Here is a 19,456-nt window from a genome sequence, read left to right on the forward strand (position 1 = left end):
AAATGGGCATTGACAAGCAGAAGTAAGCAGAAACAATCAGGACCCAAGGTAAGAATTTAATGTTGACGACGGAGATCTTGCCTGGTGACGGGAGAACCGGTGGGATCCCCACATCACCTCCATTATACCACCACCTTCTCATGAGTAATTAAGGATGGACAATAAATGCTGGCCAATGATGACCACATACCTTGAATTAACTTTTTTTAAAAGTGCACAGTGTTATATAGCAATTTTACTTAACAAAGCTGTCCACCAATATATAGTTAATGGAGTACTGTACAAATACATTTCTAATGAAATATATACTGTACAAATATCTCTGATATCACAAAAATATCTTATTTGCTATAGTGATTGGTGTTAAACACCATTTACAGATAATCAAAACTGCAATATATATGTACAATGTCACCACATTTAGCAAAACAATTGAGCACAGTGATGTTTTGAACTATATATTGTGGGTTGTTTTGAGCCTGCAAATTATTCAAAGTATGTATACACATTGATAGGTGAACCATCTTTCTGTTGAAACATCTCATTGTTACGTTTCCTCTTTAGGAATCTCCCCCTTGCCATTACAATTGCAGTGCCTTTGGTGATTGTCATGTACATTCTGACAATTCTGGCTTATTACAGTGCTTTAGAACCAAATACCATTATCAACAGTAATGCTTTACCATTGGTAAGTGCTTCTAATAATGATGTTTTTGAGCATTCCTATTAAATATTTCATTCTGAAGAAAGTGCCAGAAACAGGAGTTTACAACTTTGTTACCCCAGGATCATGATTAATGACATTTATGTTGGGAATGCTATAGTTTAACATGGATGTAGAAAAAGCAAAATAAATATGTTGCATTGCATACAAATTGAGATAGATGTTTGGAGAAATAAATTATTGGCTAGAGTAGAGATTATATATAAAAAGTAAATGGGTTAACAACTAACATATATATGGTCAGTGCAACTTGGACTGGGGCAGGGGCAGTGCAGGAGGCAGGGGACAATGGACATGGGCAAATTGCCCAACATCAGAAAAACAGAACATGGCACGCCTGGAGAAGGGAACACAAGACAGTAGTGTAGTATAAGGGTATTTGGGCAGAGCAAGGGTTAATGTGGGACTGGGGAAACAGTACTGGCCACAGTACGATGTAGAGGGTCACATGATAGTAGACTTGAGTACAGTGATAGTCTAGCAGAAGCCAGCATGGAGACAGCACCCGTGCAAGGCTGTACCTTGGAGATGTGTACAATTATCAGTTGTTAATAAACACTTAATGATTAACCATGCAAGCCTTCAGACTTCTCAGTGAGACACCAAACAACTCTTACAACATGGTGGCAGCGAGGGATGGACCCCGAAATCCTGAAAGCATGAAAAAGTAAAGAGACTGCAGTCTGATCTGTGAGAAGTGTTCCTAAATTGAAGACACAGCTGGAGATCACCTAGAAAAGTTCCATTGCCAGGCCTGACTGATCACAGAGGCAGAGTCAAGGAGCCTAGCCAGATCACAAAAGGCTGAACAAAATTTAAAAGAAGGCTGAAGGGCAGAAGAATAATCCATTCTATGCAGAAGAAAAGAAGAACCTGAGTGAGCTATGTAAGGTAAAGGAATTTAAAGCATGCCGAATGGTTAAACAGCGCAGCTGAAGGAACACTGAAGATGAGTCCGAAGAGTGCGAATGAATGAAAAAAAATTCTTAAAACATCAGCTAGAGCTAAAAAAAGCCTTCAAATATACTCAGTAACCTTAAAATCTAAGTACCTGGTCCAAACAGCTTGTGTGAAGATTTCCTGCAGAATCGATTGGTTTGACGCTGTGGAGCCCACCAAGTTGCAATGTGCATGGGAAGAAGCATTGACAGGGCAGTTACGGCAGTGCCATCTTGGAAGAGAGAAAAAAAATTAAAGCTGCTCCCTATGGAAAACAGCCATGGATAGTAAATTAAAACTACCAGACCAATTTAAGCTCATGCAAGGGACAAACCAGACTCAAAATTGGGCGGTATGGAGAAAAGATTTTTTAGATTACAGAAGTACATCAGGATTAAGGAAGAAACAAGAAAAAGTACAAGTTAATACGTTTTCATACTGGTGCATTTGCAGATGAAGTAATCCTAATGCAAGGCATTGATGAATCCTCAGCCAGCTTTGATGAAATATTAAAACCTTCAACAAATATTTTATACTCAAAGTTGTGGAGGGCACCCACCTTAAAAAATAGTCTAGAACACCCAATAGATCACCAAAGGGACAAGGAGACTCCAGGGCGAGGAGACTTAAGGCGAGGGAGACAGGAGAGCCTAGGCCGAGGGAGACAATACCCATGCATATCACGCATTGGCAGCAGACAGGCAGAGAACCAGCTGGAAGCCTTAAAATAAATCCTTTAGAAAATGTTGACACATTACCCAAACCGCATTAGCAGGTGGCAGTGCAGACTGAGCAGATGGCTGTGAATGCAGGAGAGCTATCTGACATAACTCAAAAGAAACAAAATCTGAAAAAAGAAAATAAAGCTATTCCACGGAAAAATGTTAATATCAAAGCTGCGCTGGAAGAACTCAACCAGAAATACAGCCAGGCATAACAGCAGGCAGAAAAGGTACTTAAAGAAGTCACCACCTTGAAAAAACTCTTTGAAGAATCAATAATGCCCTTGGAAGAACATGAGTAGTCAAAAAAGATGGTGAATATTAGTTCCACTACAGCTTTTTTATAAGTATCAGTTGCAACAAAGCAACACCCTGAACTGCAGAGTGAGTTGGCAAGTGATCAACAAGAAAATAAACAGTTGAAAGAACAGCAGATAGTCATTCAAGATCAAATGCAAAAGGAGTACATAACCCTCCAGGAGCATGAAATGAAAACTGCTTTGAACAGCAGAATGGAAGAACAGCAGTAAAAAGTTAAGCAGACTCTGTTGAATTACAAAAAAAACTCAAGATGAAGCAATTGAACTTTGCAAAGAAAAGAAAAATCTGCTGAAGGATCTTCACACTCTACAATGATACCTCTTATGAAGAAAAATAAAATGAATTTAATGTCACTCTGAAAGAACTGAAGAACTAGTTGGCAGAGACGACTCAGGAATGTTCAAATTTCTAGGAGGAAGCCTAGAGATAGAAGAAAGAGCTGAAGAAAATGTTTGGACATTTGGAAGAAAAACATTACATTTCCAAAGATATATGTGAAGAAATGAAAATCAGGAACCTAGAATTGGAAGAGAAAGTAGAAGTTCTCACAAAGGATCGTGAAGAGTCTCAGAAACAATTAGCAGAAGTAAAATGGTGAACTTGAAGGATAGCACAGAGGAATTAGCAAAAGGAAAACTCAAATGTCGAGCTTCAAGCTAACATGAACAGCATGAAATTGATGCTAGAACAGGAAAAGGAATTACTGATTAATCAGAACAGTAATGCAGAATTAACATTAAAATTGAGTAAATGTTGGATCTTTATTGTGAAAAGAGCAATGGAATTCTTGAACTTCGATCCAATCTGAAGACCATGAAAGATGTGCAGTATGGAAAAGCAAATGCAGACTTTAAAAACAGAAGGAAAAAATTCTAAGAAACAGATTGAGGATCTAACGAGTAAACTGAACGAGTCTAAGGAGCAGTGACCATGGAAGAAAGTTCCAAAAAGAACTGAATGCCCAGGTGAAGTTGTTAAACTTAACATAGGAGTTCTGCAGCTAATTCCCAAAACAAAAGGGGAGGTGGTAGCATAGTGGTAATGTCACAGAATCACAGAATCAGAATCACACAGTGCAAAAGAGGCCCTTCGACCCATCGAGTCTGCACCAACATGTGACAAACACCTGACCTACCTACCTAATTCCATTTACCAGCACTTGGCCCATAGCCTTGAATGTTATGATGTGCCAAGTGCTCATCCAGGTACTTTTTAAAGCATGTGAGGCAACCTGCCTCCACCACCCTGCCAGGCAGCGCATTCCAGACCGTCACCACCCTCTGGGTAAAAAAGTTTTTCCTCACATCCCCCCTAAACCTTCTGCCCCTCACCTTGAACTTATGTCCCCTCGTGACTGACCCTTCAACTAAGGAACAGCTGCTCCCTAACCACCCTGTCCATGCCCCTCATAATCTCGTACACCTCAATCAGGTCGCCCCTCAGTCTTCTCTGCTCCAACGAAAACAACCCAAGTCTATCCAGCCTCTCTTCATAACTTAAATGTTTCATCTCAGGCAACATCCTGGTGAATCTCCTCTGCACCCCCTCCAGGGCAATCACATCCTTCCTATAATGTGGCAACCAGAACTGCACACAATAGCCCAGCTGTGGCCTCGCCAAGGTTCTATACAACTCCAACATGATCTCCCTACTTTTGTAATCTATTGCCTCGATTGATAAAGGCAAGTGTCCCATATGCCTTTTTCACCATCCCACTAACGTGCCCCTCCGCCTTCAGAGATCTGTGGACACACACACCAAGGTCCCTTTGCTCCTCAGAACTTATTTGTGTCATGCTATTCATTGAATACTTCCTTGTCAAATTATTCCTTCCAAAGTGTACCACCTCACACTTTTCAGGGTTAAATTCCATCTGCCACTTATCTGCCCATTTGGCCATCCCGTCTCTATCTTCCTGTAGCCCAAGACACTCAACCTCACTGTTAACTTCCCGGCCAATCTTTGTGTCATCCGCAAACTTACTAATCCTACCCCCTCACATAGTCATCTATGTCGTTTATATAAATGACGAATAATTGGGACCCAGCACAGATCCCTGTGGTACGCCCCTGGACACTGGCTTCCAGTCGCTAAAGCATCCTTCTGTCATCACCCTCTGTCTCCTAATAACTCAGCCAATTTTGAATCCACCTTATCAAATTACCCTGTATCCAATGTGCATTTGTCTTCTTTATAAGTCTCCCATGTGGGACCTTGTCAAAGGCTTTGCTGAAATCCATGTCACTATACTAGTAATCCAGAGGCCAAGGCTAATGCTCTTGGAACCCAGGTTCAAATCCCACCATGGCAGCTAGTGGAATTTAAATTAAATTAACAAGTCTGGAATTAAAAGACAGTCTAATGATAACCACTAAAAACCAATCTGATTCACTAATGTCCTTTAGGGAGAGAAATCCACCGTCCTTGCCTGGTCTAACCTACGTATGACTCCAGATCCACAGGAATGTGGTTGACTCTGAAATGGCCTAGCAAGCCAAGTTGTATTGAACTGTGAGGAAGTCGAAAAGGAATTAAACCAGACCACCTGGCATCTACGTAGGCAACTGGAAATGACAATGACATAACCAACCCTGCAGAGCCCTTCTTTTTAACATCTGGAGGCTTGTGCCAAAATTGAGAGAGCTGTCCCACAGACTAATCAAGCAACAGCCTGACATAGTCCTACTTATGGAATCAAAGCTTAAAAACGATGTCCCAGACACCACCATCTCAACTGCCAGGTCAGACCCACCAGAGATGGCGGCACTGCTGTATACAGTCAGGAGGGAGTTGCCCTGGGAGTCCTCAACATCGACTTTGAACCCACAAAGTCTCATGGCATCAGGGCAAACATGGGCAAGGAAACTGCCTGCTGATTACCACCTACTGTCCCCCCTCAGCTGATGAATCAATACTCCTCCATGTTGAGCACCACTTGAAGGAAATACTGAGGGTCACAAGGGCACAAAATGTAATCTAGGTGGGGGACTTCAATGTCAATCACCAGGAGTGGCTCGGTAGCACCACTACTGACTGAGTCCTAAAGGGCATAACTGCTAGGCCAAGTCTTCGGCAAGTGTTGAGGGAACCAACAAGAGGGAAAAACCTACCTGACCTTGTCTTCACCAATCTACTTATTGAGGATGCATCTGTCCATGACAGTATTAGTAGGAGTGACCACCGCACAGTCCTTGGGTAGACAAAGTCCCATCTTCACATTGAGTTGTGTGACACATCGTGTTTTGTGACACTACCACCGTGCTAAATGGGATAGATTTTGAACAAATCTAGCAACTCGAGGGCATCCATGAGGCGTTCTGGGCCATCAGCAGCAGCAGAATTGTACTCAACCACAATCTGTAACCTCATGGCCCAGCATATACCCCACTCTACCATCACCATCAAGCCGGCGGATCAATCCTGGTTCAATGAGGAGTGCAGGAGGCATGCCAGGAGCAGCACCAGGCTTACCGAAAAATGAGGTGTCAACCTGGTGACACTATAACAGAAGACTTTGCATGTCAAACAGTGGAAGTAGTATGTGATAGACAGAGCTAAGCAATCCTACACTAAGGGATCAGATCTAAGCTCTGCAGTCCTGCCATATGCAGTCATAAATGGTGTTGGACAATTAAACAACACACTGGAGAAGGAGGCTCCACAAATACCCTGTCCTCAATGATGGAGGAGCCCAGCACATCAGTGCAAAAGACAAGGCTGAAGCATTTGCAGCCATCTTCAGCCAGCAGTGCTGATAGATGATCCATCTCAGCCTCTTGCTGACGTCCCCAGCATCATCGATGTCGTCTTCAGCCAATTTGATTCAATCCACTTGATAGAGAAACAGCTGAAGACACTGGATACTGCAAAAACTATGGGCCTTGAAAACATTCCAGCAATAATACTGAAGACCTGTGCCCCAGAACTAGCTGCTCCCTTCGCCAAGGGTACAGCAAGAGCACTGGCATCTCCCCAACAATGTAGAAAATTGCCCAGCTATGTTCTGTTGACAAAAAGCAGGACAAAACCAACCCAACCAATTCTTACTCCATCAGTCTACTCTTGGCCATTATCAAAGCAATGGAAAGTGTCGTCAACAGTGCTGTAAAGCAGCATTTACTCAGCAATAACCTGCTCGTTGATGCTCAGTTTGGGTTCCACCAGGATCGCTCGGCTCCTGACCTCATTACAGCCTTGGTCCAAATATGGACAAAAGAGCTGAACTCAAGAGGTAAGGTGAGAATGACTGCCCCTAACATCAAGGCAGCATTTGACTGAGTGTGGCATCAAGAAGCCCCAGGAAAACTGGAATCAATGAGAATCAGGGGGAAACTCTCTGCTGGTTGGAGTCATATCTATCACAAAAAAAGATAGTTGTGGCTGCTGGAGGTCAATCATCTCAGCCCCAGGACATTACTGCAGGAGTTCCTCAGGGTGGTCTTAGGCCCAACCATCTTCAGCTGATTCATCAATGACCTTCCTTCCATCATGAGGTCAGAAGAGAGGATGTTTGCTGACGATTGCATAATGTTCAGTACCATCCGTGACTCCTCAGATACGGAAGCAGTCCGTGTCCATATGCAGCAAGACCTAGATAATATTCAGGCTTGGGCACATAAGTGGCACATAACATTCGCACCACACAAGTGCCATAAGACCATAAGATATAGGAGCAGAAACTAGGCCATTCGGCCCATCGAGTCTGCTCTGCCATTCAATCATGGCTGATAAGTTTCTCAACCCCATTCTCCTGCCTTCTCCCCGTAACCTTTGATCCCCTTACCAATCAAAGGCACTGGATACTGCAAAATCTATGGGCAGTGCAAAGACCATCTCCACAAAAGAGAATCTAACCATCTCCCTTTGACATTCAATAGCATTAATGTTGCTGAATCCCCCATTATCAACAGCATGGTGGTTACCTTTGACCAGAAACTGAACTGGGCAAGCCATATAAATACTGTGGCTACAAGGGCAAGTCAGAGGCTGGGAATTCTGCCATGAGTAACTCACCTCCTGACACCACAAAGCCTGTCCACTATCAAGGTACAAATCAGGAATGTTATGGAACACTCTGCACTTGCCTGGATGATTGCAGCTCCAACACTCAAGAAGCTCTACAGCATCCAGTACAAAGCGGCCCACTTGATTGGCACCATATTCGCCATCTTAAACATTCATTCATACACCACCGGCACACAGTGGCCACAATGCGTGCCATCTACAAGATGCACTGCAGCAATTCACCAAGGCTCCTTCAATAGCACCTTTCAAACTCTCAATCACTACCATCTAGAAGGACAAGGGCAGCAAACACATGTGAACACCACCACCTGCAAATTCCCTCCAAGTCACATATCATCCTTCCATGGAACTATACTGCCATTCCTTCACTGCGTCAAAATCCTGGAATTCCGTTCCTAACAGCACTGTGGGTTTTCCTACACTATATGGACTGCAGCAATTCAAGAAGGTAGCTCACCACCACCTTCTCAAGGGTTATTAGGGATGAGCAACAAATGCTGGCCTCGCCAGCAATGCCCACATCCCATGAGCAAATTAAAAAGACAACTGAGCTTAGCACAGTAGTTGCTGAGCTGAATGAAAAGATTGATAAGCTTGAAAAATAACTGGAAAATAAGGGAGTAAACAAATATTTGGGTGAAGTAGTGAAACAAGTTCAATTTTTGAAACTTAAACTTCCAAGAATAATGTGGCATGCCCAAAGGATAAAGAAAGCCCGAGTCCACACTATCAATGAACGGAGTGAACATTCCCTTCGGAAGGAACGGGATAAGCCCAATGTATCCAATCAAAGAAGACGGGTTGTCAATAAACAGAAATTCAACTTGAAGGAACGCAAACAGCACTGGCAACACATGATACTACGATTTCAAATCTGAACCAACGAGATCCGCCCACTCATCCAAATCTGAAAAGAATAAGATCCAGAAGAATCATAAAGCCTCCAGACCATCTGAATTTATAAAGTCAGAGACTTGATGGGGGGGAGAAGGGATGGCTAGTAAAGAAGATTACATTGTAAATATATTTGGGCAAGGACTTGGGAGGAAGTGCAGTATAAGAGTGTTTGGGCATAGCAGAAGTTAATGTGGGACTGGAGAAACAGTACCACCCACAGAATGATATAGAGAGTCACTTGATAGTATACTGAGTACTGTAGGTCCAGCAGAAGCCAGCATGGAGACAGCACCCATGCAGGGCTGCACCTTGGAGATGTATACAGTTATGAATTATTAATAAGTGCTTAATGTTCAATCATACAAGCCTCCAGACCTCTCACTGAAACACCAAACAACCCTTACAACATGTAGGGCCCCTAGGGGTAAAAAGAACCGGGGGGAAAAGGCAGATAGATTTAACAGGCTCAGGTCTTGGTAGGCAGCCAAATGTTCATGCGGTCTAAAACAGAGGAAATTTAGGTTACATTGGCATGACAAAGGTATACATAGGACCTGGTCGTAAACTGAGGATAGGGAGGGAACAATAAAAGAAAGTTTAAAATTAAAGTGAAACCTTATGGTGAGATGAAGTTTACTTGTATTTAGGGTGGAGTCAGCTTGCAGCATTGACAAAGTTGACCAGGTTCAAATTGTGGAGGGTACATGAGTCCAGGAGTTGTTTGAGGATCAAAAGTATCATCAGACACACTTCTAGAGGAATACATGTGGCAAATGGAAATCCAAGGAATGATGAGGAATCAACATGAGCCAGCATAGGTTGATCCAGGAGTCCAGTAGAGGTGAATAATGGCATCAGTGATTACTGGTACACACTAGCAGATCCAACATTTCAGCAGAGAGATGGATGGAGTCAGAAGTGGAAAGCAAGCAAAAAACTGCAAAACAAAGGCCATTGGTAGCAAGGAACTGATTCCGGAGCAGGACAGGAAACAAGAGAAACAGAAGAGACCTTACACAGTGTATTAGATTTGTCCTGCATCAGTGCATTACAACCTTAGTAATAAACATAGAAACATTGAAAATAGGAGCAGGAGTAGGCCATTCAGCCTTTCGAGCCTGCTCCGCCATTCATCATGATCATGGCTGATCATCCAACTCAATAGCCTGCTCCCGCTTTCTCCCCATATCCTTTGATCCCTTTCGCCCCAAGAGCTATATCTAACTCCTTCTTGAAAACATACAATGTTTTGGCCTCAACTACTTTCTGTGGTAACAAACTCCATAGGCTTACCACTCTCTGGGTGAAGAAATTTCTCCTCATCTCAGTAAGATTACTATTTTCTTGATGTGGGCATTATGCCACTTTATTTCAGGATATAAATTTGCACAAGCATTTACTCATATATTGACTTTACAATGTCATCAGCAAAATGAACAGATAATGATAAATCTAGGAGAATTTTCCTTCTCAGAGGTGAGGAGAGATAAATTCAAAGATGGTATACAGGTTTGTCAGTACATACCTTCTCGTGGGTGGTTCAAGAGTGGCATTGACAGAGGGTTAGAATTTTTTGCCTGCCCATAATTTTAGCTGTGGAATGATTTTTGGTATAAGGATGTGTTAAAAGAAAATGACATAAAACAAACCTGCCCATAGTGTGCCATAGACATCTTTAACTTCTATACTTCTGCTCTGTTTTGTCAACATAGTTCCTGCTGAAACAGGAATTAACAGCAATTTAAAATGAAAACACAGGCTTAATGATACATTAAGGCCTAAGGCAGATACTCCCAAACTGTGGGTTGTGACTCCCTGTGGGTTTGTGGGATGAGATTTTGGGCTCGTGAGTTCTGAGTCACCAATGGTGGAGGTTGGCATGAGTTTTGATAGTTGCGAAGTCCCTTTAAATATCGTGTTTTTTTACTGTCAATGGGTGTGGCGCAATCATCTGTTCTCTGAGGCCCGACTGCTGCTCCAGCCACAGCCTGTAAAAAGGTGGGTCTTCATTTATTTCAGGGCAAACCCAGAAGTTACAAACCACCCCCACTACCTCCTGCCCGCCCACCCTCCCCACCCCCCAACTCCCGGCTCCCAGCTCCCCCATTTTCACTCTGGGGTCACACGAAGTCTGAGGCATTAAAATGGGGTCATGTCAGCAAAAGGCTTGGGAATACAAAGGGGCAGTCATAAAAAAATCAATTTCCTGTTTTAAAAGAAGTCTTAAGAGGGATATAAGTATACCAGTTTAATTTGAAGGAGAGAAATAGGAAAGATTTACAGCAAACTTATATGAACAAATTTACATGTTCTAGAATACAGATTTTTAAAAATTCATTCACAGGATGCGGGCATCACTGGCTAGGTCAGCATTTATTGCCCATCCCTATTGGCCTCGAGAAGGTGATGGTGAGCTGCATTTTTGAACTGCAGCAATCCACATGGTGTAGGTACACCCATTGTGCTGTTAGGGAGGGAGTTCCAGGATTTTGACCAACTTACCCTATTTTCAGTTAACCTGGTAAAAGGGACCCATGGTCTTTGGGGGAAGGAGATTGGATTAGAAACTGTATTTGGCCTCTAATAAGACAGGATATTTCTAGAAAAAATCTCAAGCTGAAACTGACAATGGACAGGTCATCTGTATGGATTTTTTTTTCACATTCTAAGATTATTTTTGAAAAATAAAATTTCAGAATCAGAGAGTTATTTTACAAGTGCCTTGAGGAATAAAATAATGTTTTTGTCTTTTAGACTTTTGCAGAAGAAACCCTTGGAGCAATGAAATGGATCATCCCAATTGCAGTGTCCTTCTCATGTTATGGTGCTCTTAATTCATCAATTATATTAGCTTCAAGGTAGGCTTCTCTTCCAAGAGCCAGTACATCCTGGAATAAATCTAATTCCATTGTATGTTTAATCTTATCCCTCTTTGGTAATCAACCCTTGATACGTCTGTGTAAAATAGTGCATAATTTTCTTAAGATGTAATTCACTGGTTCTATTAAGTTCCTCTTTTAACAATTACTAAAATTGATGTGTGTGTAGAATTTAATGTACTTCGCGTAGCATGGTCATTTTTCTAGTACCCACTTCACAACTCTGCAACATTACAGAAAACATTTTATTTTTAAAAATTATCCATGGCCACATATACTTTCATTGGTTATCAAATTTAGAAGTTTAATGAGGTTAAAAAACATCACCTAGCTCACAATTAAAATGGACCTAACCACAGTCACACCTTGCATTGCACAAAAGTGGCACTAAACTGATCTCTGCTACCACTTTTTAACCAAGTCACTTCCCACATAGCTTCAGTATATTGGAAAATGTTTGTGATTAACCCCGCTTAAATTTGGTAACTCACAATCCAACAGCCACTAAAAAGCACAGCAGTGCATTTGTTCTCATTCCCTTACCATTACTTTCTCAGTAAGCTGCCAGTGTTGAATATTGTTTGCTATCAGCAGTCCCTCATGTCAAGGATCATTCTTTCCTGCGGATGGTTGGTTGGAAATGAGACATCATTGTTGGCTGTGGGTTTGTAGATGGCTCATGAGCCCTATCTCAACCTTGCAGACTCTCCGATAGTGAGAACATGGGTTGTCAGTCAGTAGAGGTAGTGGTGGATCATTGGCTGGAGCAGTCCCAACTCGTTCCATCTCTTTCACTTTCTCAGTGGCTGTTTTTGTTGATTGGAAAATCTTGGCACCATTTTTGATGGGTTGCCATTTTGGCCATGATTGGGCATCTACTTCCCATGTGTTGATGTTAATAGAGGAGAACATCATGGAGGCTTTGAGATTTGAATCATTTCCTTTGGCGCCCATGTGAACACACTTGTTGGCATAGCTCTGAGTAGAGTACCTGTTGAGTCAGGCATTATGACATGTCCCATTTACCTTAGCTGATGATGGCCTTTATACTTGGCATATCTGTGTCTTGGACGTAACCCAAACTAAATGTATCAAATCCAACCGTCAATTGAGATTCATGAAGAAGTGCTTCCCCATGTTAGAAGCTATCTGTTATATGTGGTGTTGGATACCATTCGACAGGTCTTAATGAAGTCTCCGTAGTCTTAAGTAGGTTAACCGTATGTATTTATTAACTACAAAAACTATATACATATATACAGTAAAGGGTTCAAGCTAGGAGCTGTCTCCATGCTTGCTTGTGCAGACAGTTCTGTACAACACTAGACTGACCCCTAAGTGCGGCTTATGTGTTCTCTTACATCACTGTGTGGACGGTACTGTACTCAGTCCTACGTTAACCCTATATGTGCCAGACCCTTACGCTACCTATCCCAAAAAGCTAGCATTGATGAATCCAATGTGCTAGCTCAGCTTATGGTAAATTATGTACTTGAGTTTTCAATAATCGTGATCTCAGACCAATACTAAACTCCAAGTCAATGGGCAGTGGTTCTCCCCACGTTTCTCTATGGTACTGAAGCTTCGACAAATTATAGATGCAATATCAAGATCCCTAGAACAACATCAAAGCTGTCATAGAAGAATTTTGCAAACCAAAAGTGGGAGGACAAAAATTGATTGCTATAAATGTGACCGTGGATTGGTCACATCGTGGATCATTTCTTTTGAATTTAAAAAATATATCCTGAGAAAACTCACAGGATCCAATTCTACATTGGTCAAGATATTCAATGAATGTAAGTACAAAATCCCAAATATACATTCCCCATCTTCTATTGTAGTTTGGATATCCTAACAGTCTAACCTGTACGTCACTTGGTTCTTTTTACTTGTACATTTTTGTACTAAATGTATCTTACTTTTCTACTTTTGAATTGTAAGAGAAATGCAAGATTATTCCTATCTCATGTCTATTTCACTTTATTAGTCTTCTGGATGGAAAATTGTATGGTGCTTGTGCCTGCTCTGGCTCTTCTATCCTGCCAAACTCTTACATCCAGATACTTAAACAGGAAAATCTAGGTCACAATTCTGTGCAACATTTCTACTCATGAAACTGCTGTCATGGAGGATTGGTTAGCTTAAATGGCTAGCGTGTAGTTCTGAATAATGCCAACACCAGGGGTTCAATTCCTGTTCTGGCTGAGGTAGGCTTGGGACTTGCCTCCTTGCCCTGCCGCCGAGAGTGGAAGTCAAAAGCAAACTACACAGACTAAAACTGCCAAGGAAAACAGCTTGGGCCGTAACTTCCAAGTTCTACAGCATCGGAATGGAGGGTACCCCAAAGATGTGCTAGGGAATCCCCTTCAGAAGTTCACAGGTAAGGTTGACATGGCAATTACCCAGAAGTGAAAAACTCCCCTGGGCAACTGCCCTGCACTGGGAACGATCCGAAAATCCGATTTAAATTGCAAACTTTGGACGGTTGCAACTGGGTTACATCAGTAGTTACCCAGAAAATGTTAGAAGGATTAAAACCACATCTAACTTCAGGGTAACTGGGGTTCAGAGGTCGGGAGGGGTTGGAGGTTGGAGGGACAGGCAATGATGTTCTCCAACAAGTGAGAATCTGACCATCGCCCTTAGACATTCAGTGGCATTACCATCGCTGAATTCCACACTATCAATATCCTGAGGTTACCATTGACCAGAAACTGAACTGGACTAGTCAAATAAATATTGTAGCTACAAGATCAGGTCAGAGGCTTAGAATCCTGCAGTGTGTAATTCACCTCCTGACTCCTCAAAGCCGGTTCACCATCTACAAGGCACAAGTCAGGAGTGTGATGGAATACTCTCCACATGCCTGGATGAGTGCAGCTCCAACAACATTCGAAGCTCGACACCATCCAGGACAAAGCAGCCTGTTTGATTGGCGCCCCATCCACAAACATTCACTCCCTCCTCCACCTACACACAGTGACAGCAGTGTATACTATCTTCAAGATACAGTGCAGGAACTCACCAAGGCTCCTTAGACAGCATCTTCCAAACCCACGACCACTACAGTCAAAAAGGGCAAGGGCACAGACACGTGGGAGCACCACTACCTGGAAGTTCCTCACCAACCTGACTTGGAAATATATCGCCATTCCTTCACTGTTGCTGGGTCAAAATCCTGGAATTCCCTCCCTAATAGCAGTGGGGTGCACCTACAACACATGGACTGCAGTGGTATCCTGATGGGGTGGTAACTGGCCAGTTGGATTAGTCCTGCTTTTTGCGTACAGGACAACCTAGGCAATCTTCCACATTGCTGGGTCATGCCAGCATTGTAGCTGTACTGGAACAACTTGGCTAGGGATGCAGCAAGTTCTGGAGCACAAGTCTGCAGTACTATTGCTGGAATATTGTCAGGGCCCATAGACTTTACAGTATCTAGTGCCTTCAGCTGTTTCTTGATATCACGTGAATTGAATCAAACTGGCTGAAGAGTGGCATCTGTGATCCTGGGGACCTCTGGAGGAGACCGAGATGGATCATCCACTCGGCACTTCTGGCTGAAGATTGTTGAAGCAAATGCTTCAGCCTTATCTTTTGCACTCGTGTGCTGGGCTCCCCCATCATTGAGGATGGGATATTTGCGGAGCCCCCTCCTCCAGCAAGCTGTTTAATTGTCCACCACCATTCATGATTGGATGTGGTAGGACTGCAGGGCTTAGATCTAGTTAGATTGGTTGTGGAATCGCTTAGCTTTGTCTATCAGTTGCTGCTTATGCTGCTGACATGCAAGTAGTCCTGTGTTGTAACTTCACCAGGTTGACACCTAATTTTTAGGTATACCTGATGCTGCTCCTGGCATGCCGTCCTGCACTCTTCATAGAACCAGTGTTGATCCCTTGGCTTGGTGGTATTGGTAGAGCGGGACATATGCTGGGCCATGAGGTTACAGATTGTGGCTGAGTACAATTCTGCTGCTGATGGCCCACAGCCCCTCATTGTTGCACAGTCTTGAGTTGCTAGATCTGTTCAAAATCTGCCCCATTTAATACAGTGGTAGTGCTGCACAACACGATGGAAGGTATCCTCAATGTGAAGACAGGACTTCATCTCCAAAAGGACTGTGCAGTGATCACTCCTACCGATACTATCATGGACAGATGCATCTGCGTCAGGCAGGTTAGTGAGGGTGAGGTCAAGTATTTTTTTCCTTCACCACCTGCTGCAGACCCAGTCTAGCAGCTATGTCCTTTAGGACTTGACCAGCTCGGTCAGTAGTGGTGCCACCAAGTCACTCTTGGTGATGGCCTCAGCTTCCAAATGCACCTACAGCAGGTAGATTGGTGAGTCTGAGGTCAGGTAGGTTTTTCTCTCACCATCTGCTAAAGGCCCAGTCTGGCAGATATGTCCTTCAGGACTCGGCCAGTTCGGTCAATAGTGGCTCTACCCATCCACATTTGTTGATGGACAATGAAGACCCCACCCAGTGTACATTCTGTTCCCTTGCTATCCTGGAGCTTTTTCCAAATGGTGTTCAACAGTGTATGTGTTTGTGTGTTGGGGGGGGGGGGGTGGGGGGAGTCCTGATTCCTCAATTGACAGAGGACAGTAGGTGACAGTAACCACAAGGTTTCCTTGCCCATGTTGGACCTGATGCCATGAGACTTCATTGGGTCCTGAATCAATGTTGAGGACTCCCAGGGTCACTCCCTCCCGACTGTAAGGTATGATTTGGTGAATATGACTGTCGTCTCGCTGTTACTTGACTGGTCTGAAGGGCAACTCTCCTAACTTTGGCACAAGTCCCCAGACATTACTGAGGAAGGCTTCACAGAATCAAAAAGGCAGGTGCCTTTGTCGTTTCCTGCTCCTAGGTCTATGCAAGGTGATCTGCAAGAGATTCAGCTTATTCTGTGGACCATCCTCCCTAGGCTTCTCTGCCTCACTTTTTCTCTTCCCTCCTCTTCAAACCATTTTTTTCAGCCCTGCTTTTTTTCTACACTTCTCAGCATCTATTTTCCTTATTCAACTTTTCTGTAATGGTTTTAATATAACTTAATTGTTTGCTAGGTTATTTCAGAGGGCAGTTAAAAGTCAGCCACATTACTGCAGGTCTGGAGTCAATGGATGTAAGCTCAACCGGGTAAAGACGGAAAATTTCTCCTGAGGGAAGTAGATGGTTTTTTACAACAATTCAGTAATTTCATGATCATTATTAATGAGACCAGCATTTCATACCAAAACTATTGAATTTAAATCACCCCCAGCTGCCGTGGTCAGCTTTAAACTCATGTTGCCAGAGCATTAGTCCAGGCCTATGTACCAGTCCAGTAACATTTCCAACATGCTACTGTCTCTTTTCCCCAGCTCTGCAACTTCCCTAGCATTTCCCTTGTACCGAATGTCAGCAAACATGTTTAATAATTTCAGTGATGTTATTTTTTATGTGGTCTGTGATAGGACGAGAGGGAGGGCTAATTGTCATGATTCTCAATGTAGAAATTTGGCTGACCACTTCTGGCCTCCCTTGCATACTTTCTCCTTGCTCTTTCTAGTGAATTTATGGTGGCAGAGTCTTCAACTTATTCTGTGGACCATCCTCCCTAGGCTACTCTGCCTCACTTTTTCTCTTCCCTCCTTTAAAAGCCTCTTCAAACCATTTTTTTCAGCCCTGTTTTTTTTCTACACTTCTCAGCATCTATTTTCCTTTGTGAGACATTTACATTAAAATGCTATAAACTTTGATATTTTATATATATTTTATGAAGCACGTGCAAACAATTCATAATTCAAAGCTGCTTAACTCAAATTATTGGATATTTTTTCATACTAAATTCCCCGTTATTTACCTTGCTATATTCAATTCATTAGGAAATTGTATTTTTTAGACATAGAATCAACTTTAAGTTGTCCGTAGACTGTATTAAGTGTGGAGAAATCACAATACTCTGGGCAGGATCAAATTTTTAAAAATATATTCTTTAACAGAAGTATGTTTTCTTCTTATCCTGTTAGGTTGTACTTCGTTGCAGCCCGTGAAGGTTATCTACCACAAATACTGTCAATGATCCATGTGAACCGATTCACGCCAGTCGCAGCACTGCTCATAAATGTAAGAATTCACTATCACCATCTCTCATCACATATCTTCTTCCTCCAACTGCAGTCACAATGAAAAACTTTGACTTGTGAGTTAGTTACAGAATGTCAATCCTGACAAGTCATGCGCTTCATAGAAAGACACTTGCTGCTGAAATAATGAGCTGTGTAATAAAACGAGGTGTAGGGTAGACATAGAGCAGAAGCCAAGATGCTTCATATGAAGAACTAACATTTGGGAATTGTGTGAGAGGTCAGCATAAGCTAACCTTACAAACATACAAAATAGGAGCAGAATTAGGCCACTCAGCCCCTCGAGCCTGCTCCACCATTCAATAAGATCATGGCTGATCTATTTGTGTTTTGAATTTCACATTCCCATCCACCCCCAATTAATGAGAATCTATCTACCTCCGCCTTAAAAATATTCATTGACCCCACCCCCACCACCTGTGGCAGCCTCCAATGTATTTACTTCCTTCCTTAAATAAGGAGACCAAAACTACCAATGCCCTGTGTAACTGAAACATAACATCCTTATTTTTATGTTCAGTTCCTCTATCAATAAAGGATAGCAACAGAAAAGGGGAACCTTTGACATCTAAGATCAACTCAATAATGTAGCTTTCTGACATCTGGAACAAACTATTAGATTAGCTTTTGAAAATGGCATGACTACAAAAAGTGGGGAAGGGTAGAAGGTATACCAAGGAAAGGTCAAGAAAAAAATAATGCTGGCCTGAACTAGCACTGGTCGATTTATTAGGATAGTGTGTTGTATTTATCACAGGCCTGTGACAAGAAAACCTCATGCAATATAGCTACTATTCTTTACAGTTTTTAATTTCATATCAATATTAAGAACAATCATATATGAATTTAGAGTGTGAGGGAATCTGTACTCTTAAAATTTGTAGTTTTTGAGGTGGGCCCTAACTGAAAACGGAAACAGAAAAGAAAAGCAAAACGGAAAAAAAGACAGAAAAGGGGAACTGACCCTCCCAGTTTCTAAGCAAACAAACTGAGATTTGGAAACCAAAACTTCTGGGAATACAGAACCTAGTTGAAAGATATAAAAGGACACAGATCAATCCAAGCTAGGTAGTAGGAGTTGATGAGTCCACTGATGCAAGTCAGCCAAATTGAAAAGACAGAGGCTAGATCCAGAATCTGAGAATAAGCAAGAATATAGTTGCTGCACCTGCTTCTGTTACTTGAAGGTAACATTGGTGGATCTACCCCATCCAGATTGAGTTGAGCAGGTTCTGCAGATCTATGCCATTTGTGGTGAAGACCGTGCCCGTGGAACTGGGGTTAGTTGTTGGCTGGGGATCAGACTAGCTCCAAGAAGGAGAGGAGCTGAAATTCTTCGTAAGGATGAGGGTTTTGAAGGACTTTGGGACTGAGTATGATCATTAAAATCTGAATGGACTGCTGAGCCAATTTGTAAGATCTTTCTTAGTTGTATCTGTCATTTAATGCGCAATTTATAGTTCATAATTGGCCACAACTTGCCTGTTAATTCATATTTTACTTGTGTCGATTCTGAATGTTATAATATAGGTTATCTCAGATAGTGTTTAATGTTTGCTTTGTTCGGCTCTTGTATAGTAAAATTTCTTCTGTCTTATACCGTGGAATCTTGTGACTTAACTCTTTTAGTAAGAAACCAGGATTTAGGGTTTCTTCTATTTTAAGACAAAAAGTTACTGGTCTCTAAGGAGATCATAGCAAAATTGGGGCTCTTTCCTTGATTTCAAATCCAGAGACAGATATAGTTGCTGGGATTTGTTAAGGTTAAGGCTAAGAAGATTTCATGGTAGATTTTACTGTACTTATTGAGAATC

The 19,456-nt window shown here is 42.3% G+C and overlaps 1 pseudogene; it reads left to right on the top strand.

Moving 5' to 3' along the window:
- The window catches only part of LOC121280408, a 116,337-nt pseudogene that overhangs the window by 85,017 nt on the left and 11,864 nt on the right, over positions 1–19,456 (top strand).

The sequence above is a fragment of the Carcharodon carcharias genome, chromosome 7 (genome assembly GCF_017639515.1).
Source record: "Carcharodon carcharias isolate sCarCar2 chromosome 7, sCarCar2.pri, whole genome shotgun sequence".
NCBI lineage: Eukaryota > Metazoa > Chordata > Chondrichthyes > Lamniformes > Lamnidae > Carcharodon > Carcharodon carcharias.